This window comes from Anser anser (assembly GCF_964211835.1).
Source record: "Anser anser genome assembly, chromosome: 3".
In the NCBI taxonomy this organism is placed as follows: domain Eukaryota; kingdom Metazoa; phylum Chordata; class Aves; order Anseriformes; family Anatidae; genus Anser; species Anser anser.
Window position 1 is genome coordinate 121,696,361 of NC_139722.1, and position 15,566 is coordinate 121,711,926.

General features: G+C 42.1%; 1 protein-coding gene across 6 annotated transcripts in view; it reads right to left on the reverse strand.

Moving 5' to 3' along the window:
* BFSP1 (beaded filament structural protein 1) overlaps positions 1-15,566 on the reverse strand; it is a 77,831-nt gene that overhangs the window by 34,749 nt on the left and 27,516 nt on the right. For 4 of the 6 annotated variants that reach the window (XM_083829158.1, XM_083829157.1, XM_083829159.1 and 1 more), the window contains 2 exons: positions 13,812-14,016; positions 7,676-7,813 (listed from right to left, as the gene is read on the reverse strand). The gene's annotated coding sequence lies outside the window, so the exon portion shown is untranslated. Of the gene's footprint in view, positions 1-5,547; positions 6,945-7,675; positions 7,814-13,811; positions 14,017-15,566 lie in introns of those variants that run through there. The other 2 variants (XR_014581708.1, XR_014581709.1) reach the window with 2 other exon arrangements.

Below are 15,566 nucleotides of genomic sequence, written 5' to 3' on the forward strand. Positions count from 1 at the left end.
GCAAATAAATCCTCGGGTCAATTTAAAGCGTTTTGCAGCTGCTGAGGGACCGGTTGCCTCTTGAATTAATGCGAGAGGCACGAGCACTGGTTCTGAGCTAGAGCTAGGCCATGATCTTCAGTCCTCTGGGGGTGGCGGAGAAAAAAAGGCAAAAATGTCAAGATCCTGCAGGTTGAATTAAATACATGACGCAGAGCATACTAGGGGAGCAGGGGAGCAATGCAGAGGTGTCTGGCAAGGGGAGGTCCTGTTTCAGAGGAGCCTCGCTGCCCTGCCTGCCCTCACCACTACCAACGCTCACCCCAGCAGACGTGCTGAACTTGGAGGCGCCATCACATGAAGTAATGCTCCTAACGCCACCTGCCTTCGCTTTCCAAAGCATGAAAAATGTCACTTGGCCTTCACTGCAGCATTAGTCAATGGCCTCCCGCGCTGACAATGTGTTTTTCGTGGAGCAAAGTCTGTGCTACGAACAGCCCACATGAAAGAACTGCACCCTGATCTATGCTGGAATCGATCAGAGTCCAGCACCTGACAAAAGGAAACTGGTTATAATTTACTCCAAATTCATCGTATCAGCATTCAGAGAAACGTTTCCTAATCACTAGAGACAAATTCTCCACCACAGCCATGCAGAATTACTCTGGGTTCACTGCCAGATCCTACAAACCCTGTTATTTTGCAATCCCCTAACACAAATAGAGGACATGGTTGTTACTGTGCAACCTTCTGTGAGATTTAAAGGAGCTGTGTTAGGGACAGAGAGGTCCCCAGTGTCAGCTGAAAGACAGGACTCCAAGCATTGTGTACTTCTGGATTAAATTCCATTTTCTTGATGGCGCCACAAATTCTCCCTGCTGTTTGGGGAGCTCTCAGGTCTTCTCCTGTTGTAGTCCTCGGCTGTGGCTACCCGTGGAAGGATCTGGCTGGGCTGGGGTTTGCAGACACCAGTGCTGCTCCTCCCGCTGACGCCAGGTCCCAGCTGTCGCTGTCGTACCCGCTGTCCTTGGGAGCGGGAGGGGCGCGCTTCATGTCACTTGTTATCTGCCTTTCCCTCATCTTCCAGCTCCTGCTGTGCATCTGAACAGACTGCTCCCAAGTTACATATTCCCAGTTGTCTTGAGGTGTCTGTACCAATTTATCCTTTTCGCATAACGTATTTTTAGCATATCCCCACCACCTCATCCGTGCGCTCTCTGCTCTAGGATGGCACAATTTGTTTTGATCCTATCGTTTGCTTTCAGAAACTCAATCTCTTTCTAGCTCAGGGCTGGACTTGCTGCTTTTATTCGCAGCCTTCCACGTGTAGTTTTGCTGCATTTGCTTGATCGACCTTGCTACTGTCACCCCCACAGCAATGCTGTACATTCCCACAACTCCCTGACCCACAACCCATAACTCCATTTGCTGAATTCTGTTCCTTTTCACTCTCAATGTTACTACTGGTTTTGCAGGTACAAGCCATTTTACGTAAAAAATGAATTCATGCCATAAAATAATTTATATAGAAGTATGGCTACAATCTTTTGAGAGAACGCCATTTATTAGCTTTTTGTTTGTTTGTTTTACTGTAAATTCATGAATTATTAGGAATCAGGCACTGTTGCACACTCTTCCTTACAATGTCCCATGTAATTCATTAAACAGCTTCATTGAAATTTCCCAAACTAACTGGGATTGGTTTGAACTGAACTGCTCCACTCCATAATCTGGTTCCTTCTACCATTGCAAAGCGTTTTTTCATTCTGTCTGGAAACTAGGAAAGCACCAAGACTTCAGATCAATTTTACACAAGATGAATATAAATCACAGAATAGATATTAGTGGGAGTAGCAGTGACATCGTCTGTGATCCATCTCCAACATTTCTGGCACTATTAAAAGGTTTTGCAAAAACAAAACTGGAATACAATTTTTCCTTGGCTTTTATCTAGATGAAATTCCAACAGCAATTAAAGATTAGTAGCTGAAATATTCTTCCATAGTGTTTCTCACGTAAACGTCTTGCAGTTCTGAGAGTAGATTTCAGATTTCTGAGTGCTATGAAGGGGAAATGCCAGAATCAAAACCTGTAAGGAAGCCAGGTTCCACCATACACCATAGCCAGTTACACCCTTCAGGATAGACACACACTGTTTTCCAGTATAGTAAGTTTGTTTATAAAAAGAAGCATGTCCCATGAACTCAGAGAGCACTTATTTCCCAGTCACTTCCTGACCTTCAAGCAGGGACCAAGCATTCTCCTACAGAAATATTATTGAACTACTGAGTCACTAAGTAATGAACTCCAATTTTCATATATAATTGATAGATTGGACTTTTTTTTCTTTGAGTGGTTTGAGCTCAGCATCCAGCACTTCAGGCAAAATTTTATTGGAGTGGAGGCTGTGTATTCACCAAAGGCATTGAATTTTGAAAGAAGTGATTTTAATGCTGTTTCCTGCAGTCACATAAATGTTGGCCTTCACTGTGGATGTTTCCTGTTTCAATAAAGTATATTTATCTCCTCCCTGTGAAAGGTTTGTGCAGGGCTGGAGCATCGCAATTATTCTAAATGGCATCTTGAGGCATGTTTATAACAAACTCCACAGTATGTCTTTTCATTTTAAACGGCTTACAAATGTTAAAAACCTGACATAACAGAATAGCAAAAGAAATTACTCTAAATTATTTACTGCAGTTGTGCACCTAAAGTCAGTTGCCCACAGCTATGTTTAACTGTCAATTTGCATCCAGATAGCTCCAAGGTAATGTCATAAAATGTAAATGTGCCTAGCTCCAGGATGGCAAAAATGGGCCCGAACATACACGGAGATTTCATATGTACTGTCCCAGTTTGCTCTCCTGGGTTTGGCAGAACGCAATAATATTTTACCACGGAAGGAATAAAATAAAGGAACAAAACAGGGACTGTGTTTAGCAATAACAGTGTAGCCGCCGGTACCCCCAGTTCCTGGAAGAAGTCATCTGTGTGAACATTGCACAAAGCCATGTTCCTGCTTGGTTCCCGCTCGATGTTTTGGGTCACCACTGCGTGGGCATCAGCTGCCAGCATGATCCTGCTCTGTCCAGCTTCTCAGCAGGAAAAATTGCAGGCTCCCCTTCCTGTTTTTTGTTTAAATTGTGGGTAAATACACCCCACCGGGCACTTTTTGAGCTGTAGGCTTGCTTTCTGTTAGAATTACCTAAGGCTAAAGTGAAAGTAGTGTTAGCATAGAGCAGCTCTATTGACACTAGAATTGATTCCAGCACAGCGGTTCTTAAGACTGAAAATTGGGAAAAGGAAAGCCTGTGTGTGCAAAATCTCTCTCTGCTTTTAACAGGAGTGAGGTTTCCTGCTCTCTACCAGAGAATGAGGTAAAACCAAAAAGTGCCAAACTTTGTCTGGTGGGATGATTTTCTGTAAAGATAAAGGGAAACATTCTGCTCATATAAAAGAGTATATTATTTTACATGCAGAAGAATAATATAAATTTATACATCAATATGTGGAATCTTTCCTATTTTGCAGCTGTTCCCCTATGCTTTGTGGAAGAGCTGGTGCCCTTTTGATTAAGCCTGCAGCAAAAAGGCCTGCAAGTGACATGAGATGTAGTTTTTTGATTTTCCTGCTCCAAGTATCCAAAGGAGAGGGTTGTACTGAAAGCCACTGCCAGTCACGCTTTATAGCATGAGACCAAACTGTTTTGCACATGTTGGCATCCAAATCATGGTGAATACAGTGTTGGAGTGCTGTGTAAGGCAGGAAGAGGTGAATCGGGTGCAGTTACATCCTACTGTCATTTGGGAGCAACCCGTCCCTCAGGCTATCCCCTGCCCTTGCGAAAAGCAGGATTGTTCTGCATTCAATCCCTTGTAACAATTGCTGAATTTCGTTATTCCCTCCACCGTGCCCTGTCCAGTGTGCACAGAACAGCATGATGTTTCACGTAATTGCAGTCTTTTTCTGTTCCCCCTCTACTTAGACCAGAGTCTGATGCACTTGAAATGAGCAGCACGCCCACACCAGCAGATTGTATTTTCCTTACTCTTGATTTATTAGCTGCTCCTGAAGCAGGGCTCAATCAAATCAAGCCAGAGTCACTCTGCATGCAAACACATAGTAATTCCTGCAAATACAGTGTTACTGATGGCACAACCATCTACAAGGCATCTTTGATCACAAACACCCTTTTATGGCTAGCGTTGTTCACAGTAACATATTCAGATTTAAGTGTCTCTGGGTCACAAAGATTATTAAAAAAAAAAAAAGCATACTTCCACAGCTGCCCTTTGACTATCTCAAAACCATGTATTCATCATACTTCCCTCTTCTTATCAGTTACAAAGTCTAGATTAAACTTCTTTGAGGCTATGCCTGTAGTTTTAGTGCCCACCAACTTTGAATAAACAGCTTTAGTCTTAGTTACTGTGTCTTTTATCACTAGTCTATGCTGCATTTGTTTATCAGTTCACCTGTTGCTTATTATTCCCTTTGAACTTACAAGGACCATCATCAGGTAGCAGGTGTGCTCACATCTTTCCACATACCTTACAAAAGGGAGAGAAGTGTCTCAGTGGCAAGGAGAAAAAGCAGCTTGCTCTTCAATACTTGGAGGGATTTGCAATGCTGAAGATGAATCCCAGGTGACTTCTGCTTTTTAGTCCTCATCAACTCCAGGACAATAAGCACACGAGCCTGCCTGGCCCTAGCTGGTAAATAGCCCTGGCAGGTATTGGATTTTATTCACATTTGATCAGCTTTTTGGCTACCATTGAGTTCCCCTCAAGGATTTAGGCAAAAGTTACTTGAGCTTTTTTTTTTTTTTTTTTTTTCCTCCCCGTGAGAAAATGCTTCTTGTGGCTTTCTGTAAAAAGAAAACTATACTTCCATTTAAGTCTTCCCTTTTTGGCAGTGTCTGTTTGGTATCACAAGCATCTCCCTATTGATACCACTATTTTTTAAGTAGTAACCTTTTGGTGCTTTGCTGCCTCAGGTGGAATGGAAGTGAGGTTTTGTTATTTGATTTTTTTCCTGGAACTGTGTTTTCCAAGGCTGCTCACACCCTCACAAATCAGGAAAGGACAGAAAAACAAAAGGTGCTACAGAGAATAGATCCGGAGCTTGCCTTTGAGGGCATACCACGAGGGCAGCCTCAGGCAGCTCTTCTACCAATTACCATGCTAATACAACGATTCCTTTCCAAGAACAAACAAACCCCAAATCACAACAAATTAAACCTTCTGAAAACAAATAACACTGTCAACAATAAATAACCTTTGGTACCAAAAATTAGGAATTGTAAGCTAGTAAACACCTCATTTAGCGTTTCCTTTTCTCCTGCAGCTATCAATGGGGACCTTATATGATGATTTCAGAAGTCAAAATTTTTTCCCCATCTTTTTCAAGTTAAAGAAAAAGGACACTGATTGCACCACTGATTTTGAAAAAGAGAATATATAGATAGAAATATTCTATGACATACTAACTTTGTGCAGTGAAATTGCACAAATAGCAATGGTCCAATATACATGATAACTTATGTCATCTACATTTATTTTTGTTGAAAAAAAAAAAACAAAACAGTATTTTTGCCTATATATTCTTTTCTTTTAGAAGCGAACTCTTTGCTACAAAGTCCAAGAGTTGACCCTCTTACAATAGCATAATTCAGATCTCCGCTGCTTTAAATCAACACACAGAGTTGCATTTCTACTCCAGTGTCTGCTTGCTGAAATGGCTGAACATATTGTAATTGGAACAGCCATTGCAATCAGACTCTCATGAAGCACAAAGGTGTTACCATGACTCCAAACTTCATTAACAAAGCCAATACACATAGGTTTCTCAGAAACATCATTCCTCCCCAATCTTTTCACACATAACTTGATTTGTTCCAAGTACACGTTCCTTTATCAACCAGGCCTTTATTTCTGTTTCCTTAACTTCAGACAGCTATCTAAAATGCAGATGACTGAAGGATGGTTGGTTTTTTTCATCCCCTAGAATGATGTACCTTGTTATTAGCAGCAATACTGCCTCTTGTTTTTTATTTTTATTTAAATAAAAAGTTAGAAATGTCAGTTCTTCAAGCACACTCTCTGGTTAATTAGGTTTTTCTGGTGGTGATTCTGCTCAAAGTTCTCATTTGGAATGTAAATCTGAACATGTTTCTCTAGCCCTATTAAGGACAAAATTTAGAACAAAGTTGCAGGGATGGACTGAAAAAAAAAGTGTAAAAAGAAAGGCAGAGATCCTACATTTAGTTTGTAATAGTCATCTGCCCAAGTGTGAGATGAGGAGCAATTAGGTAGCTGACAGTTTTGCAGAAAAAGATTGATAGTAATAACAGGGTTGATAAGTTCAGTGGGAGCCAGCAGTATCCTCCCATTTGTAACTGAGATAAGCATCAGACTGGGACATGATACATGAGCGTTGGATGTTCGGAGCAGTAAGGGGCAACCAATAACAATTTGCACATATGAAATGGAGGTCTGTAGAGAAGATGAATAATCCGATCTGTGTCCTCTCTGGAAAAATATGCAGTGACCCCATAACACGGGTGGGAAATTCACACATTCACTTGAAATGCAAGAAGCTTATTGCCTGGCTTGACATGCCTCTCATGTGATGGATGTCTCCATTTTGATGAACGGCATCTGGATGGACGTGTCATTACAAGAAGACATATTTCAAACAAACTCATGTCTGGGCTTTGCTTCCTTTATTACCTAGCAGTGGAGAGAGATTAGAATATTCTTCTTTCTTTCAATACAGAAGAGGGGACTTAAAATGGAGTAATAAGTGCTATTGCATCCTTTCTGTCAAGTGAAGATTGAGAGAGGAATTCAGAAATAAATTATACGGAAAAAAAAAAAGTATCTGGATGATAATAAGAAGAGAAACAAAGTCAAGCTTCTAGAAAAGTAAAATGTCACAACTTGGCAGGAGCTAGTTAATAAAACCTGCAGAAAAAAATGAAAAACAAAACAAATCAACAATAAAAAAGCTGCCTCCTGACAATACAGCAGATAAGAATGATGAACTGCTGGGCAAAAAACATACAAGAAATCCTCCAGGAAATAACTTCATCTTCAAGACACTTTCAAACAGATGCAGTGATGACAGAAAAGCAAGTAGGAAGATACTGAAAAGCTGCGAGTAATTTGACACTATCATGCAGTGAAGAAAATACTGACTGTATTTAAGGAGGATATTCCTATCCAAAACGGAGCCAGATCTGGTGGCTGATCTGGGATTTGGCATCTGCCTCCTTCCCTTCTCCTCCAGGCCTTCAACGTGGATCATTTTCACTGCACCCCCCCCCCCCCAACACTCTCAAAGTAATTATTCCTCTTCCCAGAATATCCTCCAGCCTGTCAGTATTTCCCTGGTAATTAAATAGTCAGAAATAGTTGTTGTTTGCAGGGAGACTGCTGCACATAGAGGGACTTGGGACAATTTGTGATCCATGCAGGAAGCCACCATTGAAACAGCCCTCTGTTCCCTCCCACTTTTTTTGTCTGCCGCAAGGCATTTTTATTTGATTTACCTGGGTTTTATATTTATGAAAAAGAACCAGATTTGCTTCTCAGCATCTCCCGCTCCCTTCTGCTCAATAATAAGATCTGTAAATCTGCACCTACTGTTTTCTGCAACTTCCCAGGTCTTACTCCTTTCTTTTGTTTCCACCCACCTCCTCCACAGAGTGTGTGAAGCTGATCTTATCTTCTGCCACTCCTTCCCTCCTTCAGGATGAACTTTTCCATTTGTAGCAGTAGGTGCACTGTAAGATCTCCAGGCAGTTTCACCCCACTTTTTCTCATCTTGTTTGCTAGGAAAGGTGTTAAAAAGAACAAGAGATATTACCCTTTTCCACAGCATCTCTCTAGAGATGTTTTAGCTCAGCTCAGATCTGACATTTGTCATCCTTCGCTGAGTCTTTCAGCCATTAACCAATACATCAGAACAAGCTCCTGTGTCAGTCAACGTGAATAGTTCATGAGCTACTGCATAAAATAATTCACTGAAATTCAGTTATAAGTAGCTCAGGTACAAATACTTCCTATCAAAGGTGTCCGATAATTCATACAAACGGACCTCACTTTTACCTATTTACAACTTTACCAAAAATTTAAACTCTGAGGTTAATACTTGTTACTTTGTCTTTCCTTCTAATCAAGTTTTGTTACATTTCTTAACCCCCATTCCCACCCACTTTAGACTGAGGCTGACATTATTTAGCCTTTCATGTTTGACTTTACAATACCATACTTTTCCTAATGCTCCATTGCACTGGTCTCCACCTGAACAACACCCTGGGTGTTTCGTGATGGATTATTTCAACATAAGAATTTACTACAGCTGTGAAGGATGCTGGAGGGACCGTGGGGTTAGGAGAGCAACGAACTGGTGCAAAACGACAGCGGTAGCTCCAAGTTCAGGGTTGTCTGAGATACTGGAAATACTATGCTTCATTGTGCAATAGATGTGAAAACACTGATGCATAACTGTTAAGATTTCTGCTTGAGATCATCTTCAGTGAAAAATTTTTGATGTTGTAGTTCCTTTACTCGCCTTTTTTTTTTTGGGGGGGGGGGGGGTGGGGGGCGGAACATGCAGTAGTTTTGGTACTACAGCATAAAAGAAGATAACCGGCAGAACAAAAGGTGCCATTCATTGCATATGTAGCTAACAAATAAAAGCATTTATGTCCAATACTAGTCTGAGATGTGATAAAGTTAAAAGTGTGCTGTTTGCTCCTTTCATTTGCAAGATCTATTAATGCTATTCATTAAGGCTGTGGTTCATTAAGAAGCCCAAAGAACTGAGATCCAATTCACTTGGAATTTTATGTATTTCATAATTGCTTCCCCTACCTTTAGTCATCTCTCCACAAAACCAATGAGATCCTGCAGTGCCTGGGCTAGAAGAACAGAACTCTTAACTGAATTCCAGTTTTAAGATCTGAAACACTTCTAATTCTGCATTATGCTGAAATACGTAACTGCCTCCACTATCTTAATATACGCCTCGGACAGGACTGCAAGCAACACATTTACTTCACTGTCCAAATTATTGGGAGAACAATAACAAGATATTAGGGAATATTAAATATCAGTAAGAATTTAGAAATAAATCTGCAGTTTCACAACTTGCCACTGAGGTGCAAGAAAATCCACAACTTCTGTTTCAAAAATCTGTGACTTCACATTAACAATTCCATTCTTCATCATTCACTAGAGGAGATATAACCACCAGAGACACCAGAAGAATAGCTAATTCCATCTCTGCCTTGTGTAATAAATTGCCCTGGCTCACAGTTGAGTGCCCTCCACCTCCAGTTTGATTAACAGTGTCACAACCAGGTATCCAGGAGCCATAGCTTTCATAATTGCATTACAATTCATTATAGCTTTAATTCTATACACAGAGGAAAAGCTAAGCTGGACTGATACCTTCTCAGTCATAACTTTTGCCATCAACAGATTTTGAAGTGTTCAAGGACACCATGAGCTTTCAACTTGGCTATCACAAAAAAACAAACAAACAAAAAAAAAAAAAAAACAAACAAACACTGAGAGGCCCCCCAGCCTGTAAACCCTTCAGAGCTCTTTATTCTGTGTAATGCAAAAAAAAAAAAAAAAAAAAGGTTTCAAACAACAAAATTAATTTTGCTCTAGTTTTTAGCTCAGGATAGAGCTCCACACAGCAAATTTCACCCCAAATACTTCAAGCTTGGCTTATAAGCAGGTCCAATTAGAGAATTCTAACAAGAAATATTCAGCAACTTTAACAACAGAGATCTAACTTGTCAAACGGTAGGAAAAATATTCTGTATTGAGTTACCAGCCTCTACTTTCCCTTTTATTGGCTTCCTCTTCTGTTAAGAAGTTCACCATATTTGAGTTTTCTGTCTGAAACATAAACACCAACAAATGCCCCCAAACTGTCAAATCAGCTACTGGTTCCTTGTTCTTTTCTGCTAAAGAGTTGCTGTTATCTTTGATACCAGACTTTCTCAAAAAGCATCTGTCAAAGAATGAATGGCGCTGAGTTTTTATCAGTACATTCCCTGGACGTTCATGCTCTAGCATCTGTGCCTGCCAACCTCATGGTTTATCCAGCTCTCTCCACTATAGGAGCCAGAGCACCGCAGCTGAAAGCTTCTTGTGAGGAGCAGGACAGGACATGAAGAGAAGTAGCTAAAGCCTTTTGAAGCAGCCTTCTTGAATGATGACAGTCACATGGCAGAGCAGCATGTTAAGTCCTCATATTAAAGCCCACTTGTGTGCATATACCTGCACCCCAGCACGCCATCCCTACCTCCAGCTCTTACAGCAATACTGGGATCATGGGATCAGCCCCCAGGGGGAGTGTTCAGCAGACTGCTGCCAACACTTGGATTTCCAGATGCAGGGCTAGGCTGAAAAACACTTTTAAGGCATTGAACACCTAACGATGACAGAAGCCAGCAGGCACTCAGCACTTCTGAAAACCTGGGTTGCTAATTACTGCGCCAAAAGCCTAACAGCAGATGTCCACCCACTGAGCAGCTACACTGCTGCTGTCTTGTGCATTTCCACAGCACCAATCTATGCCTGTGCTCAGCTAAAGCACCATGATCACACCAAGTGGTCACTGAGGCCCACCCTCAGCTACAAAAGTATTTGCATGCTGACTTCAGAGAGCCTGGGTGATTTTTTTCCCCTGCTTTTGGTTTGTCAAATATCCGATTGGGACAAGAGCTGCAGAAAGCACTTGCTTTCACTCCTCCCTATCTCCCTGTGTAAACTCTCTCTTGGTCTGCTGTCTGCTTCGTGTTTATTACAGCAATATTAACAGCCACAAACCTTCAGTTTTGGCCAGTAACAGGTCTGCAAACACTGATGGTTTCCAAAAGCTCAGTATTTTAAATTACCTTGTGTACAGCCTGTTTCTTCTACTGCCAAGAAACCAGCAGGAAGCTTTGCAGCACTGTACTCCTTAGAAAGAGTGTGGTGCGGAGTGAATTATTAACACTCAAAAGGCACTCATTATGTGGACAGACACGTACATAATGACAAGCAATATTTGGGCAAACGTGTGGTGACTGACTCCACACCGAAGCAAAGCGTGAGAGCAGCTGCTCAAAGGCATGCCCATGTAAAGAGGGTCTCCAGGTGCAACAGGTTGGGCTCATGCTCATTGTGTCCTCCTGCAGGAGGAGGAGACCTGCATGTCTGAAATAACACGCTTCCCCAGTGACATGTGAGGTTGCTTTAAGCCTCGTGTCTCCCAGTGCTACTGGTAACATGAGACATTTTTCTGACACCCAGCTAATCTCACGCATTGCTCACTGCTGTGCAAAAGCAATCAGTGTGTGGTAGACAGTGTTTTACATAGAGCCTAACACCCGGGTTTGCTGTTCCTGTCCAAGGTGTGGAACAAAGCTTGCCATCAGCAGTGGCACTGGCAAACAAAAACATTCCTAAATGATGCATTTCGGTGCGTGCGCAGGGCCAGTACAGCCTTATTCATGTTTCATGACGACTCCACTCACGCTGTCGGAACAGATTTGTGCTCTTTGTTTTAATGTTTCCGGACACCAGTCCCACCATTGGAACAACAACTTGCAGAATTAATTCTCCAGTTGTGTGGCTGGCTGACACCAGCAAGGTCGTAACTCTTCACTTAGCAGATGTTACTTTACATTAGGCAGTTGTCAGATATCACAATTATTTTTTTCCTGACAGCACTATTCCTATTAGTTTATGTGGCCTCTGCAGAGAGGTCTGTCCCCATTTATATTCACGTCTGTATGAAGCACTTGTAAGCAAAAATTTGCATTTAGTTTACTTTTAGCTGAACCCAGTTTTCACAACGTTCATTAATGCAGTAACTACAGCACTGTCTCGAGCCACTCAGACACCTTACAGATGTTGCCCACTAAATAAAGTGTGACTGCAGCGTAATTTATTTCTTCGATTAAGCAGAGGAAAAAAAAAAATCGCTTTGACTTAGCCTTCCAAATGCCTTTGTTTTTAATTCTGCTCCAGGGTCTATAATTGTGTGCCTCGTAGGGGATGCCACCTTCTTCCCCTGCTTTCTTTGCTCGGGTGCCACCTTTACTTTGTGGTTTTGCCTGCTGCTTTTGCCAGGACAGCAGCCACACAAAGACCGTGCTCCACTACCCCAGGAAAAAGAAATGCATCTCCATTGGAAAATTTTCAGCTTCTCTAAGAAAAATTTGGGAATGTTTTTCACATTACTTTCTGTACCTCTTTCTCATTGCTACGAACAAACTACTTCATTTGAGTCTTCATATTGGCATAAAAGCACAACTCAGAAAACAGTCAAGCTGAACTGCAGTGTTAAGAAGTAAACTAGGAAGTTATTGTTACACCAATAGCTTTGTCTTCAAATCAGCTCTGGAAGGTGGTGAGAGAAGAGAGAACAGTGGGAGTTTGTGCTTACTAGACTCTCTTTCTTATCCAAACTGCATTACCAACAAATGAGCTTAGATCTGCTTCTTTTTACTTTCCTTGAATTTTGCCATTGCATGAGAACCTCATACCAGAGCTGCAGTAACTATGATTAACCCATCGTTAATTACTACAGCATTTCAACCCTACTCTGCATGTGCTCAGCCCACTATGGTCAGCCACAGACCTCTGATGCTCAGCAATCAGACTCCTGCCAGACATACTGGAGAAGAACATCACCGTTGCATGTCTGGATGTGGTAAGGTAGTCCATAATTATGGATGGTAATCAAGAAAAACCACAGCAGACTTGGCATTAGGGAATAATTCAGCACCCAAGAGCCCAATGAAGAAAATAACTTATCCTCATCATGTTGCACTGCTTCTTTTGCCATCTTTGTCCTTCATTTCCAGGGTTGTTATCAGGATATGAGTTTTACTTTTGTAAATGCCCATCATTAATTCATTTATCCAAGCACTGCAGATTATTACTTTCAGATCCCCAGACTTCGAATCTCCAGCTTTAGCCCCTGGAAGACCAAGCATATGGTTTTTGCTGTTTTTTTTAAGGGGCGGGAGTATTTCCCTCCCCCCTTAAAACAAGAGTATGTTTGGTTTCAATATAATATATGATGCACATTGATCTATCAAAGTGAATGAATGACTTGACTTCACCTTAACTCTCAGTTCGGAGCAGGGTCTCTCTGTTACAGATGGGAAAAATAAGGCAGGGTAGAGAAATCTGCTACAACATACACACGCCCTTAAAAAAAAAAGCCAAACACCCACACACAACACAAAAAAAAACACCTCACCACTCTCTGCTCTTTATACACCATAGTCACAAAAGGACCTCTGGAAACTGCACAGACTGTCCTATTTCCCTTAATTAAAGTTAGAGCACATTCTTTCAATGAAATGAGACTAATTAGGGCTTATCAGTGGACTATCACTAAAACCCTGCACTGCTGTAGCTGAGCTGCCTGCCACACACCACACAGGGTAACAATGTGGTTACCCAGTTAACTGGATATTAATGCAGTGTGCATTGCCATGGGATTCCAGATGTTACCAGAAGATAACAGCTCACAATTCACCAGCAACCAATTTATGCAATTTTCCTTGATGCACCTTATTAAACGCCTACAAGGCAGTCAGATGAGTTACCAGAAAGAGGAGATTACCCCCACCAGGTTCACGTCCTTGTTCTTCACAAGGTTTTACTGCTATGACAGATGAGTTACCACCAGGCTGAAAGAAAAGCTTTGTGCTGAAATGCACTAAACCTGAGCAGGAAGGGAGAAAAAAAAAACAAACAACAGCTCTATCCCCAGAACAAAGCCCTTTGACAAGCATTAAAGAGACTTACACCATTGGCTTGGCTGAGGTCCATCCAGCAGACAGAGGTGGTGAAGCATCAGCCCAACAGCTCTGAGAAGGTTCTAGATGCCCAGAGCTGATCTCAATTAGAGCCAGCAGGTGTGGCTGAGCCCCAGGTGAGGCTGTTCAGGATAATGTAGCTGTCAGTGCCCTCGGGGTCCTGGCTTGCTGCTGCAGTTGCAGGTCCAGGAAGTCTGTAAGAAAGCAAGCAGAGGCATGGACTGATGGCAGAAACTCAGTGGCAAAGGGCTGTGAGCTGAGCCTGCTGTTAGGGAGAAGCAAACTGTGCTCCAGTGGCAAAAAGGCTGGTGTTTTGGGGGGCTTTGCCTTAAAGCTGGGCCTAGGAGGCAGGTCTGTTACTTTTATTTGTATTTGGCCAGACTAACTCTGAGAAGTGCCTCTCCAGAGCTCCAGCTGGCATCAATAACTGCTTGGGCTCAGGAAACCTTCCGACTCGTATAAGGCCTCTGCTCAAAAGTTGCAGCTCCTTGTAGATGTACAAAGCGTTCTGGATGTTGGAAAGCAAAACTGCTTTTTAATTATTAAAATTCATCAACGTTCATCACCCAATCTTCACAAACTTCACTTACCTCAACAAAAAATTCCCCTCACCAAATCAACATATCATCACACCGCCAAAAAGGTGCAAAATTTACAAAGTAAGTTGTACAAACCAAGATTCCTATCTAGCTTACTAGAGACAGAAACTCTTACAGGATGTCTCCCATCGAGCTTCCCATCTGGGCAATGCTGAGCCTTAGGTATTACGTCAGCCATCTTGCTTCTGAAGGTAAGAAGTCATTTTGAAGAGAAGTCATTTTGGTAGGGAAGTCACTCCACAGTGAGGTAGCTGTGGTGACCTAGCACACTGCCTTTGCAGCGGCCCTTTCACATAAACCTGTCTTTAAGCATCCCTTGCTTTGAGGGATGAGGAGAGGGAAGGGAAAACTCACCCAGGGTTAATTCCATATATCATATAAAGAGGTGAAGGAGAGACAACTGACAGACAGCCAATATTCTTTAGCTGCAAAAGGAGAATGTCGAAAGCACAGAAGTAGTATTTTGTCTCTGGCAATCCCTTGATTAAAGTAACCTTTTCTTTTATCTACCTGACTCAAATAGCTTGCTCTGAGTGCTACTGTGTTTGACCCCACTCTGTGGGGATTGCCCTGTTCCTGACACACTGAAGATCACACGTGCTGTTCGTGAGTTTTGCTAGAGCACTGTGTGCCTAAATACTTGAGCAGTGACATACGCTTTGCATGCCACAACAGACACTGAGCCTTAGACAGGGACTAGCCCTGGCCTGCAGGCAGAATAACCCAAGCTGCCTTTTTGCATGGCAATTTCCCATAACTGTTTCAGGAGAACGAATATAAAAGGAAGAGATGGGCGTCAGGGCCACCTCCTGCCCAGGTTAGCAGCTCCTGGCTGGAGTGGACAGGGAGTAAGCAGCGCCCAGCAGGGTTTGTTTCAGGCACTCGTGCCATAGTACTACAAATAACTACTTTAATACTGTGATAGATTAAATATCTATATATATCTTCGACCTTGCGAAGAGATTACATTAACAAAAATAGCAAATAAGCCATCTTCCGCTACACGTTTCTACAATGCACTGATGCAGCACCTAACCCAAACCAAATCCTACAAAACCTCCAACTCCATCTGTTTCCTTCCATCCTCTCCTCTGGGCTTGGCTCCAGCATGGTTTTGATCTGTTTGCTCAGTCCCCTTTCCCTCT